Below are 21,212 nucleotides of genomic sequence, written 5' to 3'. Positions count from 1 at the left end.
CTGCAGCTTCTTCTTCTTCTACTTTTTCAGATCTTCTTCTTCTTCTTCTTCTTCTTTATTTCTTCTTCATCCGAATCTTCATCTTCTGCAGCTTCTTCTTCTTCTACTTTTTCAGATCTTCTTCTTCTTCCAATTTCTGCAGTTTCTTTTTCTTCTTCCTCCGATTTTTCTTCATCCGATCCTTTTCTTCTTCTTCTACTTCTTCTTCTTCTTCAGCTTTGTTAATTTTTCTTCAGCTGTGTTGATTATGAAAAACAGAATAAAAAAAAAATTAAAAACGAAAAGAAAGAAAAAAAAATCAATAGATGTTTCAGTTTTTGTTTCTTTTTGTATCGTCCGATATTCTATTTTGTAGTTCATTTTTAGTTAGATTTGCTGTATGTATTCATAATTCTGTTTTTAATCTGTAATTTGTTTTTTTTTTCTGTTTGACATTTTGTTATTTTCCTGTTTTGTTGTTTTTGAAATTTATGTTCATCGTTTAATTTTCTTGTTATACATCTATTTTTTTTCTGTTTTGATTAGCCTGTTATTTTCATAATTTCATTCATTCATTGTTTTGCATTATGTTTTTTTTTTACTCATTGCATTAAGTAAATTTCTGTTGTTCAATTTTTTTTATCTCCTGTTACCGATTATTCATGTTTTGTTACATTTTTCATTGTAATTTCCTGTTTTTTATTGCATCTTTTATTTTCTTTTTAGTGTAATCAATCATTTTCTGTATTTCCTATTTTGCTTAGTATTCTTTGTTTTTCTATTTTTTACTTACTCATTTCTGGTTTCAAGTGTTCTTCATTTTCTGTATTTCCTGTTTGATTTGTTTGATTTGTTTGTTACAACATTGCAGTTCATCTTCATAAGTTTCCTTCATTAGTTGTTTGCATCATGTTTTCCTTATCACATTAAATTTCTGTTTTGCATTTTACTAAGTTGTTTCTGAGTTTACTGAAATTCTGTTGTTTTCCATAAATTCTTGTTGATTACCTGTAATGTAGATCAGTTAAGTGTTTGTTGTTGTTTTGTACTACTTCAGCATGTTAAACCTTTCATTTTATTGTTTTAGTATAGATTTCATTTTACTGTTTTAGCTTTTGTACTGCATTGTATCTAGGTTCTTGAGTTGATTACATATAGTATAGTTGCTTTATAAAGTTTCATCATATCTTAGATCTTTGGTCAGTTCTAGATTTACATTGTTCATAATACACTTGTTAGTATCTTGTACTGCTCGTGTTCATTTGAATTGTGCAGGATAGCACAGACTGGAGCGGAAGCGATTATGTGACACGAAGTACGAAGAATAAAGCGTCTTTTTGCTTTTATTTTTAGAATTAGGAATTTAATTGGGTTTGTAAATATTGCACTTTATGCCCTCTGCGAAGGGTATTCATTTGTTGTAATAGTTAGTTGTTTTACTCTTTTCTGAACATTTTACATTTCAAATAATTCGGCAATAAAGATTAGTTTAGATTTGTGTGCTTGAATACAACATATTCCCGTTCCCTGAGTTCGACCCGGTCTCATCCACTAGTGAGAACCGGTTTTTATTATTTGATGTCTGGTTTTCACATGTTTTTCATTTAAAAAAATCTTTTTAAAATTATAACGATTTAAAAGAAGACATCAGGCTTAAAAATTTCTAACTTGTCAGATTATGTAAAAACATTCATATATGCTACAAACTTGTTCTTAAAGACCTAATTTGATGAGTTTTTTGCTACCTGACATAAAAAAAAATTTAGTGTGCATCTAAACCACCCCCCCATGCTTGAATGACACTGTCCCTAGTGGCATACAAAATATGCAAACATGCAATGCAGATGCACACTATAGAACAATAAAATAAATATGGGAGAAAGGATAGATACAACCTGATATGCTCGAGCCTCTGAAGCTAATGATTGACTTGACTTCGCACCACCACTATGCATATACGAATGCATAGTTTTCTGCTGATCTGGTCAATGGTCTGCTCCTGAAGGCATGCTCTATGTCTGGCAACCTGGATTCATGCATTGAGGCATCAGATGGAATGGTGTTCATGCATGACAACAATGCAATCCGAAACAAAAGTCAGAACATAACGCCTAAACAAATAACTATTTTATTTCTATTATACATATGATACATAAAGAAAAACAACTAACAAAACAAAAGTTCTAACATATTAAGCATCTAAACTATGTCAGAATTACTCTATAAAAACTAATCTATATCTAAATCAGCAAGTTTAGCAAATACTCTATTTTAAGCAATGCTAAAACAATCTAATGAATCTCTGAAATAAAAGACAATTTAAATCTAAATCACAAAATCAATAAATACAGAAAATCATCACTATGTTCTCTAAGACACACTTGTCTAATCGCTCATTAAATCATGAAATTCAGTGAATCCTAAGGAAAACAACATGTGAATCCTATATTTTCTAACTATGTTAATCCTACTAACTAAAACAAATAAAAACAACTAACTGAACACATATTAATAAACTGAAATCTCAGAAATAACAAAATATAATCGTCGGTTCCCAGGCAACGGCGCCAAAATTTGGTTGCACTTTTTGCAGTGATATTTTTAAAACATTATTTTCAATAAAAGTATTTAGAAAATTGTCAATCAAAGATAATAAAAACCGACTTTCCACAGATATGGCGAGTACGGGTCGAATCCACAGGGAACGGGATACATTCTGAATTAAATCTAAAACATCAATTTATTAATATTACACATGTTTACAACTATGTTAATATTACAATTCTAATTAAATAACAATCTAAAAATGAAAATGAACTAAAACAGGTAGCTAAGTCTTCTCTAGATCGCCAGGGGTAATTCTATCTTTTCACCATACGTGCATCTGCACTTCGCATTGTAAATACACATGTAGACCTATTTCTAACTTATCAACCTACAACAATGAAAATAAAAAGTCAGTAACAATCAACAATTAATTCTAAATTACATCTACAATTATTTCTGAATGAATCAAACTACAATTAAACAAATAAAGAAAACTAAACGATAATTTCTACTGAACTAACTAAGGAAATGCACTCTAACTATTCTAACTACTGTTAATTCAATAACTACATGCTAGAAAATACTAAAAACTCCGTAAAATCAAACAACTAACTAAATGACTGTTTTGTCCCTAAATAGTGCAAAAGTGGATTCTGACAGATTTTCACAAACAGATGATTTGAATATGCAAATGTAGTCCAATTTCCACGAAATTTCTCTTGTTCTGTTCTTGACAGATTCAAGATTCTGTCAGATTTTACGGATTTGAAAAATAGGTTCTGAAGCTCCAGATATAAGCGTTTCAAATTCATGGAAATTCTGGAAATCGCATGTCCCGAAACTGAAAAACCCAAAAAGCTGATTTTGGAAAACGCTTAAAAGTCAGACCAAAACAACTCTAAATGAGATGATTTTTGGTCTTCTGATAGTGAACATTCTGATGAAGAGAATAGAAGAAAAATTATGAGAAAACTCCATTCTAAAATTGACTTTCCACAGATGTGGCGAGTACGGGTCGAATCCACAGGGAACGGGATACATTCTGAATTAAATCTAAAACATCAATTTATTAATATCACACATGTTTACAACTATGTTAATATTATAATTCTAATTAAATAACAATCTAAAAATGAAAATGAACTAAAACAGGTAGCTAAGTCTTCTCTAGATCGCCAGGGGTAATTCTATCTTTTCACCACACGTGCATTTGCACTTCACATTGTAAATACACATGTAGACCTATTTCTAACTTATCAACCTACAACAATGGAAAAAAAAAGTCAATAACAATCAACAATTAATTCTAAATTACATCTACAATTATTTCTGAATGAATCAAACTACAATTAAACAAATAAAGAAAACTAAACGTTAATTTCTACTGAACTAACTAAGGAAATGCACTCTAACTATTCTAACTACTGTTAATTCAATAACTACATGCTAGAAAATACTAAAAACTCCGTAAAATCAAACAACTAACTAAATGACTATTTTGTCCCTAAATAGTGCAAAAGTGGATTCTGAAAGATTTTCACAAACAGATGATTTGAATATGCAAATTTAGTCCAATTTTCACGAAATTTCTTTCGTTCTATTCTTGACAGATTCAAGATTCTGTCAGATTTTACGGATTTGAAAAATATGTTCTGAAGCTCCAGATATAAGCGTTTCAAATTCATGGAAATTCTGGAAATCGCATGTCCCGAAACTGAAAAACCCAAAAAGCTGATTTTGGAAAATGCTTAAAAGTCAGACCAAAACAACTCTAAATGAGCTGATTTTTGGTCTTGTGATATTTAACATTCTGATGAAGAGAATATAAGAAAAATTATGAGAAAACTTCAAAATTTTACCCATGAAATGACGAGTGCAAAATACAGTAAAATTTTGGTTTTTAAATCAGTGCACTATTCATTTGCATGAATCCACTAATGACACTATAACTTTGACTTGCATGTCAAAACAGTCCTAAACTACTCTAATCTACTGTTAAACTGCAAGAAAACACAAGCAATTGAATTAATTAACCAAACCTGTAAACAAACTAAACAAAGACCACAAAATCTAATAAAAGCAAAACACTATTTTTTAACTAATGTAAATTACTTTGCAAGACTACTACATTATCTACATTAATTAAAATAAAAACCTAACACATCAAGACTATTTACTAAAATCGATATTGAAGGAACCAACAGTTACAACAAGGTGAGAAGAAAAGACGGGGTATGCAAGGAAGAAATGGAAGACAAGAGGTCGACGACTGCTCTAATGGTGGCTGCAGTTTCGACAACTCCATGGATGAAGAAGAAAGTGAATGTGAAGGGCAGCTGGGGAAGAAGGTGGGAAAGCAAGAATCGGGTCTCTAGGGTTGCAAAACCCTAGGCAAAGACGGCTATTGCTGGGCATCAATTACAATTTAAATGAATAGATCACTTTCTGGCATTTCCAGAAAGAGGATTAAAACCAATTTAATAGTTGGGTGCCTCTTCTCAGGAGGGGTTTCTGGATAACATTTTGTAAAACTTGAGTTGGGATGGGCTGGAGTGCATCTTGATGCATTTTAGCCTAGATCCAAAGCCCAGATGGGCGGTTTGGATCTGAAATATCCAAATTTACTTCGAAGTGTGACCCATTACACTGTAAATGCAATACCTTCCTCGTTTTAAGTCCGATTCAGACGAAATTTAAACCGTAGCTTCATGACATCAATATGCATCTAAGTGTGGGTTCTAAATTTATAAATGATGCATTTATGCAGTGAAAATGTATTAAGATTATGCGTAATTAATGCATCATCACATTCCAAAGAAAGTGCATTATGATGAGACAGTTAGAAATATTTAGCCATGGTAAACTAACTCAAACAGTGTATGCATACGTTTATGTGCATTGCAGTGATACAATTTTGTTTATTTAAAGATAGGAGCCAAGCGTAATTGTAATAAGGAACACTTCGGCAATTGATTAACTAAGGCAAGGCCTCTCTTGAACATACATCGAACGAGGTGCACTTTAGCGAGAAAAGTGCGAATAACAATACGTTGTTATCATAATGAGCTCGTCTCAAGAGGTGGGGACATCGCCCACACAAAGCTCACCGAGGTATTTGTGATCATCCCAAAATTTTTCCTCTCTTGTATCTTTCTCTCTCTTCCTTCTCTTTTTCCTTTCTATTCTTTATTTCCTCCTTTTTGAAGGGAGAAAATAAAAGATAGAAAAGAAGAGAGAAGAGAAAAGAAAAGAAAGAAGAGAAGAGAAAACTCTTTTGTGGGGTCTCACTTGACCTTGATTTGAAAATATTTAGCAAATAACTCACCTCTGTTTTAAAAATGTTTGTGAGAAAATGGAGAGACGGGATTCGCTCCTCGATACGAGGTTCGACCGTTCCTGGCGCCTTTACCAAGGGTAATCGAACCAAGGATCGAATATATACCTTTTGCTTTGCCTAAATATTATCTAAGAATTTATCCTAAGTCTAAAATGCACAAAGAATCATGCTTGTGCAATGCAAGGATGTATGCTCTTTTGAAAAAATGTTTTGAAAATCTCAAAGTTTTTCTGAGATAGACTTGATAATAGAATGAAGTAATGATTTCTGAATGATTGAATCTAACTTAGATAGATCAGAAAAGATATATGAAGTTCTAAGTCTTTAAAATAATGAGAGTTAGAAGAATAAATCTTTGAATTTGAAAAGAATGATTTGAAGATGAGTGATAAAGAAATAAAGCTTGAAATTCAGAGATGGACTTTGAATTTGAATTTAAACATGGATTTAAGAGAAAGAGACGAAATTTGAAGTGATATTGAATTCTAGTTTTAAAGTTTGAAATCAGGATGAAATTAGGACTTGAGCAATCCAAATGGAATTTAAAAATAGAGATAGTTTTAAGAAGTCAAGATGGGATCTGAAAATGGAATTGGATTTTGAAATCTAGAATTTGGAATGGAATTGGATTCTGGATCCTAAATAAAACTGGATCGAAGATCTGGAATCCAAGATGGGATCGAATTCTGAACCCTAAAATGGATTTTGGATATTAAAATGGGTTTTGATCTGAAGTCTGAGATCCAAGGAGAAAATGGATTATGGATCCTAAAAATGGATTTTGGATCTGAAAATGGATTTAGGATCTTTAAATGGATTTAGGATCTGAAATCCAAAATAGAGTTGGACTCTGGACCCTAAGATGGATTTTGGATTTGAAGTCTAAGATCCAAAGTGAAACTGGGTTCTGGATCCTAAAATGGATTTGGATCTGAAGTCAGAGATCCAAGATGAAAGTTGAATTCTGGATCCTAAAATAGAATTGGATCTGAAGTCTGAGATCCAAAGTGGAGATTTGTACTTGGAAATCTGGATCCAAGTTGGGATTAGGATCTAACTTTGGATTTGGATAAAGTCCAAATGGGACTTTTGAAGATGGATCTGGGTTTTGAAGACCCAGATTGAATTTAAAACTTTAAGAGGATTTAGATTTTGAGATTCAGAATCAATCTCAAACCTTGTTTTTGAATTTTGAGATCAGCAGATGAATCAGAAACTTCAAAGTTAAATTGAGCTTTGAATTTGAATTTTGAATTGAATTGGAAATTTGAAATTCGAATACAAAATGAATCTGAAATTTCAAAGTCAAATTGGACTTTGAAATAGAATTTGAATCTTGAGAATAAGATAGAATTGAATTTGAATCCATAAGTAAGATTTGATCTGAGAAGAAAAGAATCACTTGGAATTTTTTTGAAAAGGGAATTTTGAAAATATGATGCAATTCTATCCTAAATGATGAAATGAATTTAAAGAATTTTGAAATTGACTTTGAAAATCATATCTCATTCTTTAAATGAATTAAAAATGAGATTGAAGATATAATACAACCCTGACTATGGTCATTGAGTGTATTATATAATAACCACATTTAAATTCAAACGAAGAATAAGATATATTTTGGTGCTTTTACAGAGTTTAAAATGAAATTAACTCTCAATATACCCTGACTATGGCCATTGATATATATTTTGAGTTAATTTTAAGTTAAATTCAGATAAAAGAAGAAAATATTTAAAAGTATGATGATTTTTAGAAAGAGATCCGGTGTGGATCCAATGTTATTCCATAAAAGATGAAAATCCTAAGTTTTGTTTATATCCTGACTATGGCCATTGATGTAAATCATCAACTTAGGATTTAATCACCTTTTATTAGAATGGTGCGCGTGCCATTCGTGTTCCCATTGTAAATTTCTGGGGAAATAAAAGCGGAAAAAGTATGAAAACAAGCAATTTATGACATGTATAATGCTTATACATTCTAATCTAGTGCTTGAAAGGTAAAGAACTCTCATTATACCTAGCTATTACAATTTGGAGTCAAATTTAAATTTACAAAAGTTTCTAATTTTATAGAGGAATTTAACCCTTTGCTTTCTCTTGCAAAACAGAGTTAGCAAGGCACTACATGTAGAAAAGGATGAAGGTACAATCTTAGAAATGAAAAGAAAAGTGGATGTACTCATTTCTGTTCTAATGTGAACACCAATACAAAATCTTCCATGCTTATATTAACAATGAAATGCCCATATATATATATGTATATATGTATATATATATATATATATATGTGTGTGTGTGTGTGTGTGTGTGTGTGTGGGTAGACATAGCTAATGAGACAATGGCTTCTCAAGCCAATGGAAATCTACATGTGAGGAGGCACACTCATTACCTTTGTGTTTCATGAAGATATATATGATGAACTGTATACCGGAGGTATAATAATGATGAATATGTCTAGGTAAGGAAGCAATAGATGAGTTTGCTAAAAGTATGAAAAAAATTGATATGCTGTGAATATATACAAGATGTAGCGAGAATTCACTTGATATGTAATGAACATGCCAAAAGGATGGATAGGGAAATGCTTCATGTATGCCTAAAGAGCTACAATGTCCTTGAGAGTTGCTATGATATGGAAATCATAATATGTTACAAGTGAAGATCTAATAAACCTACTGTGAAGATAGCCGATGGCATCAACAAGTGTGGACAACGGCTAGTGATGGTGATGGACATGGTGGCTTCAGCAATGCCCAACATTGCTGCGGGTAAACGAATGTTGCAGCAATGCCTGACATTGCTGTAAGTGTTTGTTGTGTTACAGGTTGGGTGTTACAGCAATGCTAAGCATTGTTGTAAGTGATGAATGGTGTTACAAGAGATAAAAAAAAATGTAGGTGATAGTGGACATAGGTTGTGAAGATATGACAGACGTGATTTGGATGTGTAACTGGTGCCTGATAGTCAATGTAACAAGGTGGCATTCTATAACCAGATTGGTTAGGTGCTTTGAGAGGATAACTTGTTGCAGCAGATGGAGGTGTGAGATGTGATTTGGTGACTGCCTGCATTAGAAAAATGCTTTTAACGTGTGTGAAAACACTGAGTTAGCAAGGAGTTTGATTTGCAGCAAAACAGGGTTATGAATGAGAAGTGGAACTAGCAATGAATGCCATATGGATGTTGCTATAAAGTACAATTGCGCCGATGCACTGGGGTTGGAGAGGCAGCAGGGCAAGATGGATATGAACGCTAAAGTGTATTTTGCATAATGAGCCCCAACAATGAATATGTTGGGTGATGGTGGTGTGACTGGAGTGGCGAAAATGAATAAAGATTTTGTGAATGTGAAAAATAACCTACTGGTGGCTATAACGCAATTAACAGACATGCAGGTGGATATATGTAAGTGGCGGCTGGGCTGGGAAGAGTGAAAAGATGCAAATAGCAGGGTATACAATGAGGTAGTAGCTGGAAATAAACAGGAAGGGTGAAGGACATGTTGCAGTTGATAATGGTGTAAATAAGGACTTGTGGGTGTTACTGCGACAGCAGTACCCAGTGCATTATATGTAGATGGAGATAGATAACATGGAAGGGCAGCTATGCCGATGATGGTAGGGCATGGATGGCAAAACACTGGAATGAATATGAGGAGTGATAATGGTGGTGAAGGTTATGATAATGAATGTTACAGGGATGCTAGAGGTTATTATATGCTGAAGGGTTGTGCAATGTGTAAGTGGGAGTGGAACAAGTTCTAGGGGTGCTAAAAGCTGAGTGCACGAAATGAGCACAGTTGGGACCATGAAAAAGATGGAAATTAGGGGTGGGGGTGGGGGGGGGGGCTTGGCACAGCGTGGTGCTACTGTGGGATTAGATAGCAGTGACTGTAATATATAATGGGATGCAGCTAAAATACACAGATAGTTGCAGGGAGCCGGTGATGCTGGGTTTGGAGGTCAGTAACAAGGCTTCCACTTCGAGAATCTTTCTTGAAAGCACTGGACTGCAGTTTTATCATTACACACATCTCCACTTTGCTCAACTGTCTCAACATAACAAACTACAATCTCCATTTTTTTTTGAGCTCATCACCATAATCCATGATTCCTGACTGTTCATTCTTCTGTTCCTTAGGCTTTGAGATGAACAAGTCTCTGTAACGCCGCACATCCAACCTCTTTGATGTAGTATGTAGTTTGTAGTCTAATGCCCTTGAAATTTCACCAACGACCTTACCTTTACCTTTCTCGGATGATACAGGAAATCAGCATGATAAAATACAAAAGCTGGTGGTGCACAATTCTGACATAAAACAATTGATAATGCTGATGGAATAAGGTATACTGATGTTGCTAATGTATATATATATATATATATATATATATATAATAAAAAAAAAGAGAATGTAATGCAGCAGGCAACTGGTGATGGGTGTTGAGCTGTGAAAATATGTGCCATGTATAGGCATTGAGAACCCAAATTACACTAAGAATGATTCCTGTAATGACAGTCTGGTCATTTTGCCACAAGTGGCTGCCAGAATTTCTGAGTTGATGGTCATTTCCTGTAATTAAAATGACATCTTCAGCATTAAGTTGATTTACATACCTTGCTGGGGATATCACAGCCGAGACATCCGCATCCATATCAAGTGATGATCATATGATCTAGAACATTCATCCATTACAGGTCCCTGAAGATGATCTCACTTCCCTCTTGACAAATTTGTTTACGAAATGTAAATTAATCTCGGTTGGATACACAGTCGATCCTTAAAACAACATAAATCCCAGCGACCTCCTGAAATGCTGTGAGATTACCAAATGACGAATACAAACCACAAGGTCTGATGATTCTCATTTGTTATTTACTTTGTAAACCAAAGTGAATATTTCCTGATATTAACACCACTATCCACTCCACACTGAACCACCAGAAAATTCCAAAGAAATGGTAATTAAAGAAATGAAGTAGTTATGGGGATTGGGTTCCGGCTTTAGACAACCCTCAATGTAAAGAAAATATCAAAGCATTTTATTTAGAAAGAACAGTTGCATACATTCATGGATCCAGAGGAGATCTAAAAATTTTAGTTATTCACACATATGACTAGTCATATATACAGAGTGAAAATCTCGTATCCACCATGGGTGCTGCAATTAAATAGAATAAATGCGAATGTTGTAAATTCCAATCCATTGTTGTATACCAACTAGATTCAAAATTTTACATCCACCTTCAGAACTTTGAAATCCAATCTAGGAGTCTAACTATCTCAGAAATGAAACCTGTAGGGGGTATGAACAGGGCTATCCAAATCAATGATGCAGGTTTGATTAGATGGAATGAATCAACGATAAAGAAAATTACCCAAGCAATTACAGTAATGAAAATCGGAATGCAATAGACCAAAATCAAGTGTCAAACGTAGTGACCCTAATGTAGATGAGAAGTTGAAACCTACAGGAAAATAACAATAACAAAAAAAAGGGAACCAAAACAAAGCAAAATCGGATTGGGATATTATGAGATGAAAAGGGCAAAATATTGAGGGTTCAAGTAACGCTAAGACAGAATACTGCTACATCTAGTTTTAGAAATCTGATACAATGGAGGATCGTGTCTGTAAATATACATTAAGACCCCTGTAAACTGGCAAGATAAATAAAAAAAAATAAAGAGATAAGAGAAATATGTTGGAACCATTCGTTCCACTGGTTATCGCACTAAGGTTAATCAGTTTTGCCATAAGCAATCTAATATTACCGAATGTGCATTAATGAATTAAAATCAGATAAAATTTAAGAAAAGAGAAACAAAAATAAGAACAGAAGAATGATGCGTAGGTGCTAGATGACGAAATTCTAAAAAAAATGAACAGGAATAAACTTCAAAAAAATACTGAAATGGAATGGAGAAAGTAAAAGGATATGTTTCTTACCTGTAAATGCGTTCTGCCTTTAGTTGCTTGGAAAGGGAAAAACACCAGATGAATGTAAAAAAAAAAACTGAAAGGGGAAAAAGAAGGATAGGAGAGAAGTGGGAATGATGCAATGAAGAGGTGAGTCGTGGAGGGGAGGCGAACGGTGGATCGAGAGGGGGATTGTGGATGCGAAAGAGGGGAGTCGGGCCTCTTGTTTTATAACAAGAGGCCGTTAGGCATCTTTCGACATTGGTCCTTCTGTTTAAAAAATATTTATAAAGAGGGGGTTCCTTTCAAAAAAAAAATTCTAAAAGGTGGTTCTTCATAACATGATTTAAAAAAAAAAGGGTTTTAAGAGAGGGTTTTTAGTAAAACAAGTTTTAAAAAAAGAGTTTTAATTGCATATTTTTATGAATTTTTTGAAGTCTTTTTCTTTTTCGATTTTCTTATTTTTTTGTTCTTCTTGAATTTTCTACATTTTTTTTTGTATTTTTTGAAAACAAAACTCTAAAAAGTAAGGAATTTAAAGTGATTTTACAAAATTTTAAGATATTTACAAAAGAAGGTTTTTTATGAAAGATCGAGGTTATTTTGGGGAAATTCCTTCAGAAAATGGGTTTGGATCCAGGTTTTTAGAAAATGTTCGAGTTTTAAAACTCGAATCGAGAAATACAACACGATGGATCCAAACGGATGCCGGATGGACTGTCCGAGCTATTTGAAAACTATTTTTGGTATTTTCTGTAATTTTAATTAAAAGTTGGACAACGAGACTTAGATTTGGATCTTGACAATGGATCCAGATCCGAAATCAAGTCAGATATATAAAATGAATTTAATTTCATTTAAACTTAAGAAATGAACTGGAATTTAGATTTAAAAGTGACTCATTTGCTCAGAAAATGAAATCAGTGCAAAAGGGGGATATTTAAAAGATTTTGAAAATTTTGGGGTGTTCACAGATGCCCCTCTTTGCTACTAAGCCGGTTGAAAGCCGAGCTTAGTGGAAAAGATAACACTCCAAATTTTGAAAAATGCCCCAGTCAACAGATCTGAACTGGGTGTGGAAGAATTTATTTGAAAGACATGGCTTTTCAGGCTTAAAAACCTTATCCTGAATGGCTTGGGGAGACGAAATCCTCGAATAATGATATGACTGAATAATAGAGATGAAGAAATCATGATGGGACTTTGGGGATCCCGAATTGATAAGAGATAAGAATTTTGATCAAGTCTCGTGGGTGACACAAGATCAGCTTTTTGGAATGAGTCAGGTTTAGCCCTTAACCTGGATGGGACGAAGATATCTCAAAATAACCTGAATGGGGAAAGGAATATATGAGGACTTTGATGGGACATTTTTTTTTGGAAAATGCCTCATGAGATGAAGCTCAAGTAGGATCCCGTCCTGGATGGATATACAAAGCATGGATTCCTCGATGGGAAGAACCATGATGGGACTAGAAGAAAACACCTCGTCGAAACGAGGGAAACTCGTTTAGAACGAGATTCAGGTTTATCCAAAACCTGAAAAGGAAGATACCTTGAGGGGCGAGGTTCAGGCTTAACCCTTAACCTGAAGGGGACGACCAAATGGAATCTTCGAACGAAGAAACCATGATGGGACCTTCAGAGTTTGGACGAACAAATCCGAAAGGGGTTTGCGAAAGGAGGACAATGGGGTTCCCTAAAGCTTGGAAAAGGGATGATCTTGGGTGTCTCATTGTTGAGACTGAAATAGCCTTTTGAAATCAATGACCTCTCGCAGAAAGTACAGGTTTGACCCTTAATCTGAGTGGGTACAACCATACGGAATTCTCGAAACCGTGATGGGACAAAAGAGATACTTCAACTAAATGGGGCAACTCTTCTGGAAGATATAAACAACGCTAGGTTGCATCAAAATGGATATTGAATATTTATTTTATTCTTGGAATATCTAGAGAATTTTGCCAATAAGATAAATTTATAGTTGACTTAAACGCTTGAAAATATGCACGTGTGTGCAAAAGACATTCCCTCTTTTACCTAGAGTATTTCCTCCAAGGAGGTTAACTTCTCGGTTTTAAGAGTCAAATTCAAAATTTTAGCGCTAATGATTTTCTTCAAGGAAGCTATCCATTTCCTTGATATGAGAAGAGAAGAAATATTCTCAATTTCATAAAAGCAAGTAGTGAAAAGATATTGATAAAAGAATTTTTGCATAAGAAAAAGACGACTTCTTGGCAACTTTGACAATTTGATATCTGGGTGTTTTCCCATGATAGATCTTTTTGCACTCTTTTTGAGTCATTGGGCTTTTCGGGCTTTTTACATCATCCTTCATTTTGGAGATGTCCTGACTTTTCTCTCTTTTTCGGGGAAGGGTACGTCACAAACTCCTTTATCTTGGAGATGTTCTGATCCTTTTTTTATCTCAGGCATTATATTGATGATATAGGCTCAAAGAGGTCTTTAGATGATAGCAGAAATCAAATATCTTTTAGGGTTTGTCGGTAGGTTCATCGCACTCGACGGTGATCTGAACTTTCCCTGGAAGGATCCGTCACAAACTATTTCATCTCGGAGATGATCCAAATCTTCTTTAGCCTCGGGGGTCTAGCTCGCCTATTCGTCTTCATCTTGACGACAATTGAGAGATCCCTTTTGTGGATATTTGATTGCAACTATACTGGATTGAGGAGACATTGGTTGAGTGAATTCTTTTTATCGCTCAGGATATTTCCACTGCCTGGTTGCCAGAAAACCGTCTTAAAACATGCGTCACAGCCATGATCAATATCAATTCGCTTATGGCTTTTCAATGTCATTGAATATTTCTTTTGCTAATCATACCGAGGATATTTCTTTCATCCTTTTGGTTGATCAACAGGAAAAATATTTGAATTTTATCCCTTTTTCACAAAGAGTTTCACCTTTTTGGAAAGAATACTAGAGGTAATTTGAGGTTATTCTTTTGTGTAGTATGAATTTTTGAAATCAACAAATATTTTTAGCAAATTGGCAAAGTTTTCATGAATTTTATGTGAAATAATCACTCAATATAGATTTTGATGCGACCTTGAGTTGATTTTATGATTTTGGAAATTCCGACCAGTAAAACTGGGACATTTTATTTAACGGCCAGCTAAGGAGCTGGGAGTTTTGATTTAACAACCAGTGAAGACTGAAGCCTTTGATTTAACTACCAGTGAAAACTGGGACCTTTCATTTAACGACCAGCGAAGAAGCTGGAACCTTTCATTTAATGACCAATGGAAACTGGGACTTTTTATTTAACGACCAGCGAAGTAGCTGGCACATTTCATTTAATGACCAGCGAAGTAGCTGGGACATTTCATTTAACGACCAGCGAAGTAGTTGGGACATTTCATTTAACGACCAGCGAAGTAGCTGGGACATTTTATTTAACGACCAGCGAAGTAGCTGGGACATTTCATTTAACGACCAACAAAGTAGCTGGGACATTTCATTTAACGACCAGCGAAGTAGCTGGGACATTTCATTTAACGACCAACGAAGTAGCTGGGACATTTCATTTAACAACCTTTGATTTAATGATTTGATTTGAGACTTTCAAACAACACGAGGACTGATTCTTATGAATGAACTTGATCTTTAGATTTGAAAATTTAGCAAAATAACCAGTGCGAGCACCGGGTTTTCCTACTGAGAGTCGGGAAGGAGACCGACATTCTTAAGATATTTAGAGATCAAAGCAGGAATGATTGCCGGGGTTTTAAGATTATCCCTTATCCTGAACGGAAAATAGAATAGACATTTGATGAGAATTTAGGAAAAAGTGATTCAGGTTTTATCCCTTAACCTGAAGGGGAAATAGAAGATTTGGTGAGGAGATCACCTGAGACTGGAATTTAGAAGGGGTATGACAAGATTTAGAATTTATGATCTATGATTTAGATGGACCAGGTATGCGGTCCAATTTTCAGGATTAAACCCTTATTCTGAATGGGGAAAAGAAAGAATAAAACTTGAGAAGATAGACGGAGATAGAACTTGGTGAAAGACTGACAAAAATAGAGAAAATTTGAGGAAAATTGATTTATTTTATAAAAGAATTCTCACAAGTAGCATTGTTGCTCCTATGAGTGATCTCAAGATTATCCCTTATTCTGAAAGGGGAAAAAAATAAAATTTATGAAAATGGAATAAATTTATGAAAACTTTGTTTTTGAAAAGAATTCTCACAGGTAGCCTTGTGGCTCCTATGAGGGGTTTCAGGATTATCCCTTATTCTGAATGGGAAAAAGAATAGAATTTAAGGGAAATAAATGAAGAAAAAATGATATAAATTTAGAAAATCAATAAAGGTTGACGAAACTGGTATTTACAAGAGAATCCTCATAGGTAGCGTTATTGCTCTTACGAGGGGTCTCAGGATTATCCCTTGTCCTGAATAAGAAAAAAAATAGAATTGATATAAATTTAGAAATCAATAAAGATCGATAAAACTTGTATTTGCAAAAAGAATTCTCATAGGTAGCATTGTTGCCCCTATGAGAGGTATCAGGATTATCCCTTATCCTGAATGGGAACACCTCGGACAACGAGGGTCAGGTTTTTCCCTTAACCTGAAAGGGTAAACACCTCGGACAACGAGGGTCATGTTTATCCCTTAACCTGAAAGGGTAATGTGAAAGAATAGAACTTTGGGGGAATTTAAAAGAGAAATTGATGAACATTTACAAAATCGAGAAGAATTGAAAAATTGTCTTTACAAAAGAATCCTCATAGGTAGCATTTTTGCTCCTACGAGGGGCTTCAGGATTATCCCTTATCCTGAATGGGAACACCTCGGACAACGAGGGTCAGGTTTATCCCTTAACCTGAGGGAGAAACACCTCGGACAACGAGGGTCAGGTTTATCCCTTAACCTGAAAGGGTAAACACCTCGAACAACGAGGGTCAGGTTTGTCCCTTAACCTAAAAGGGTAAACACCTCAGACAACGAGGGTCAGGTTTATCCCTTAACCTAAAAGGGTAAACACCTCGGACAACGAGGGTGAGGTTTATCCCTTAACCTGAAAGGGTAATGATTTTGATAAAATTTAATAGAATTGAGGAGAAATTGATAAAACTTGATAAAAATTGATCAAAATATGAATAAAATGAATGAAACTGATAAAGATATCAAAATTAACTGAAAATTTATAAGATTTGATAAAAAGGAGTTTTTCTGATCCTGCCTGCATATGGGATCTTGAAAGGAAAATGTTTATTTGAAAGATAAGTGAGAAATCATTTTTGGGAAGAAAATCTACCGCAAGAAGAATGATCAGTGCGAGGATCTGATCCTTCAAATCAAACATGAGAGATTATCATGAGGGTCAATTTTTGAAAGCAATGGTTTGAAAACCTATTTTTGAAGAAGAAGATGAACGATAGTTCTGATTTCTAAAAATAATAGTTCGAAACTGATAATAAGATCAATACAAGGGTTGATCTTTGAATATAATGTTTTAAAACCAATCTTGTAAGATAAGACCAACACAGGGGTTGATCCTTGAATATAATGATTTAAAATCAATCCTGGAAGATAATACCAACACAGGGGTTGATCTTTGAATGATTTGAAACCCATTTTGGAAGATAAGACCAAGACAAGGGTTGATCTTTAGATATAATGATTTGAAACCCATTTCAGAAGATAAGACCAACACAAGGGTTGATCTTTAGATATAATGATTTAAACTCATTCTTGGAAGAATATGGTCAACACAAGGGTTGATCCTTCAATGCAATGGTTCAAAAAACTATCTTTGAAAACATGATCAACACAGTGTTCATTTTTCAATGCAATGGTTCAGAAACCTATCTTTAAAAACATGGTCAACACGAGGGTTGATCTTTCAATGCAATGGTTCGAAACCTAATATGATCAACATGAGGGTTGATTTTTTGACAAAGGTTGGTTTAAAAATATTCGAACTTTTTGGTTATCATAACAAAGACTTTCAAAATTTTATGATTTTTGGAAAAACCCTCATAGGTAATATCATTTCTCTCATGAATGATGTCAGGATTGTCTTGCATTTTGAAAGAACAGGAATTTAAATGCCCCAGCATGGCAAAGGAAGAAAGAAGTATTGGATATAAAAGATATATAAAGGAAATTGACATTTCATTGATAAGCAAAAAGGTCTGATAACAAAACTAAATATTTAAAAGAACTTTGAAAGGAAAGGATTCAAAAAGACTGGGCTGACTTGCCCCTATAAGATGACTAATAAAAGAAAATGACAGTGCAGAAGAACTCGGGCATCCTCAATTCTTGGAGTGTTTTGGAAATGGTTCTGTCAGGACTGCTAGGCGCTCTTCTTCTTCGTCCTCTATCAGCTCACTTATGTCAATGCAGTCTTGTATCATGTGCTTGAGGACGAAGCAGTGCTCGGTGTCATGCCCTGTTGCCCTATGGTACTTGCAGAAATGGTCATTGAATTTTCCAAACATTATGAGAGGATCTGCGATTTTAGGGAGTTTGATCATCCCATGCTTTAAAAGGTAATCCATAATCACTTCTAAACTTTGAGCTAACGGGGTGAAGACTCGATCTTTCTCCCACTTGATATACTTGGGCTTCTTTTGAAGATCACCCTTTTGCTGAAGGCCAATTGGAAGCGGTTTGTCATTGTTCTTATAGGATTTCTCCTTCTACCCCTTGCTCTGATCTATTCTCGGGCCACTGCCACTACTGTTTTTGTTTCCTTTGCTGCTACTGCCAAGATTATTACAGGAGGCATCAACTGAATGAGCGAACTGCGCCTTCTTCTTCTGGTCTTGGATATTCTTGACCAGAGGCGTGCCCTCGTAAAGTCCGCTTTCTATTCCTACTTCGAGCCATTCAGCTCGCTCAATCAACTTGATGAAGGATTTCGCCGAGGAAGTGGCGATGAGGCTTCTTATGGGCTAAGAGAAATTGTTGAGGATTACCTGCAATGCGTGCTCCTCTGGAATGGGTACCTTCATCTTATTACAGGTGCTTCTCCACCTGTGAATGAAATCTCCTGCTCTTTCAGTCTCACCTTGCTTCAGGTTGTAAAGATGATTTAATGTAGGTGAGGCTTCAGTGTTGAATAGGAAGCACTCAATGAACAAATTTACTACCTTATCGAACTCCCGTAGTTCGATAGGATTGATGTGGTCAGCATACCACCTGGCTGCTACACCCTCTAGACTGCGGGGAAAATAGATGAACAAAGCCCTGTTGTCTTTTCTGAAACGACAACATTCTGCATAAAAGGTGGCTAAGTGGGCTTTAGGGTTGTCAGTTCCATCAAACTTGAGAAATTTATGAGGAAGGTTCTCCAGGTTATCGTCCTCATCTAGACCATCGTAAAAATCTTCGCCAGTGTAGGTCTGCTTGCTCTTACCCTTGGCTTGAATGTCCTTGATTGCTCAATTCATCTCCTTCATCTGCTTGCTCATCGGATCCTTTGCTGGAGTCCCAGACTTGGGCTTGTTGACGGATTCGGGCTCTTCTGCAGCTATCTTTACGGACTGCCTCAGAGGATTCTGTTTGTAGACAATCTGCTCTTCCTCTTCTGACTCTTCCTCAACTGACTCTGATTCTTTGGAAGTAGTGTCTGGCTGTACCTTCTTTTTGATGATTCTGACTTGCTTTTTTACAGGCTTCTTCCTCAGTTTGCCTTTAGGAACTGCTTCTTTCAGATTGGCCTCGGCTTGCTCCGACATCATCTTTTGGAACATATCATACATAGCGGGGTCAATGTCATCTCCTTTATTCTGACCCTGTCCCCTGACCAACTTAGGAGAGTTCATCTCTTCTGCCTCACTGTCGTTGTGTTGATGAACTGTTTCTTTTCCAGCTCTTGTCTGAACCATTTTCGGATATCAGCGCTCTCTTTGTAGAGAAAAGTGGAGGTTTTTTAGACCGAAGAAACTTTTGGAGAAGTTTTGACAAGAGGAAGGATTAGGTTGAAATCTGTTAAAAAATTGTATCCCATTACTAGGGATTGAGAATCTATGACAATCGCGTTGTTTACTCTACGAGGGAGAGTAACCAACTAAAATACAAAGAAAAGGATATCTCTAGACGAAAAGAGATTTTATTTATGAAACTATAAACAAGAATATAAAATCAGAAGAAAAATAGGAGAAAAAATGAAATTTGAAAATAAATGGTAAAGATTTAAAATTTGAAGAACTTGCAGGCAGGATCAAAAGAATTTTGAAGAAATCAGAAGAAGAATAAAAGGGAAATACACCTGGGTTTTAAAAACGAAAAGAAAATTTTGAATAATATATACCCAAGGTTTTGGAGAATATAAGGAAGATATAAAATATCACACAATCACAGATATACAAACGAGGATGCACAATCAGCACTCCCTAAAGCTGACTCTAAATGCAATATTTGAAATGGCTGATAGGACCTTAATCCTAACTCTAAGATTTAGATCATATGATTCCAATCAAGGTACACCGATATACTCAAGCCAAAGCTCAAAGTACGTGGCATAAAAAATATTTCTCCGGTTCTAAGGTAATGGCTTCTCAACATCTGATGTCTTCTTTTAAATCGTTGTAATTTTGAAAAGATTTTTAAATGTAAAACATGTGAAAACCAGACATCAAATAATAAAAACCGGGTCGAACTCAGGGAACGGGAATATATCGTATTCAAGTACACAAATCTAAACTATTCTTTATTGCCGAATTATTTGAAATGTAAAATGTTCAGAAAAGAGTAAAACAACTAACTATTACAACAAATGAATACCCTTCACAGAGGGCATAAAGTGCAATATTTACAAACCCAATTAAAATTCTAATTCTAAATTTAAAAGTAAAAATCTTCTAATCTTGCATCTCGTATGTCATGTAGTCACTTCTGCTCCTCTTCTGTGCGATCCTGCACAAGTCAAAAGGACACGAGCAGTACAAGAGAAAGAAGTAGAAAATCTACTAAACAGAACATCCAGATTAACTAATTTCTAATACTAAAAAAAAACTAAAATATAGTATGAAAGAACTCTAAACTACAAACAAAGATATGCTAATCAGTTAACTAATCTAATTACAAAACAATTAACAATGAACTCATTACATACTTTGTATTTCAAACATCCAAATCACATTGAAAATCAAACTTTCAAGCTGCAAACATCCATCCAATTTTCAAATGAATTTCAGACTATAGAATTTTACTATTCATAACCGGCTGGAATAAATCCAATTCTTCAATCACTACTGGAATTCAATCACAATTTACAGCTCAAATATTACAATTATCAACTACATTAACTTCAATGGATTCCAAACAGTCGATCAACCAAAACAAAACACTCAGAAAAAAAATATATCAGTCACTAAAAAAATCCAGTAATCAACTAACTAAGAATCAGTTTCTTTCACACTCACATTGAAATCAAAA

This window comes from Nuphar pumila, chromosome 8, assembly GCF_984573655.1.
Source record: "Nuphar pumila chromosome 8, dmNupPumi1.hap1.1, whole genome shotgun sequence".
In the NCBI taxonomy this organism is placed as follows: domain Eukaryota; kingdom Viridiplantae; phylum Streptophyta; class Magnoliopsida; order Nymphaeales; family Nymphaeaceae; genus Nuphar; species Nuphar pumila.
Note: the sequence above shows the minus strand (reverse complement) of the source record.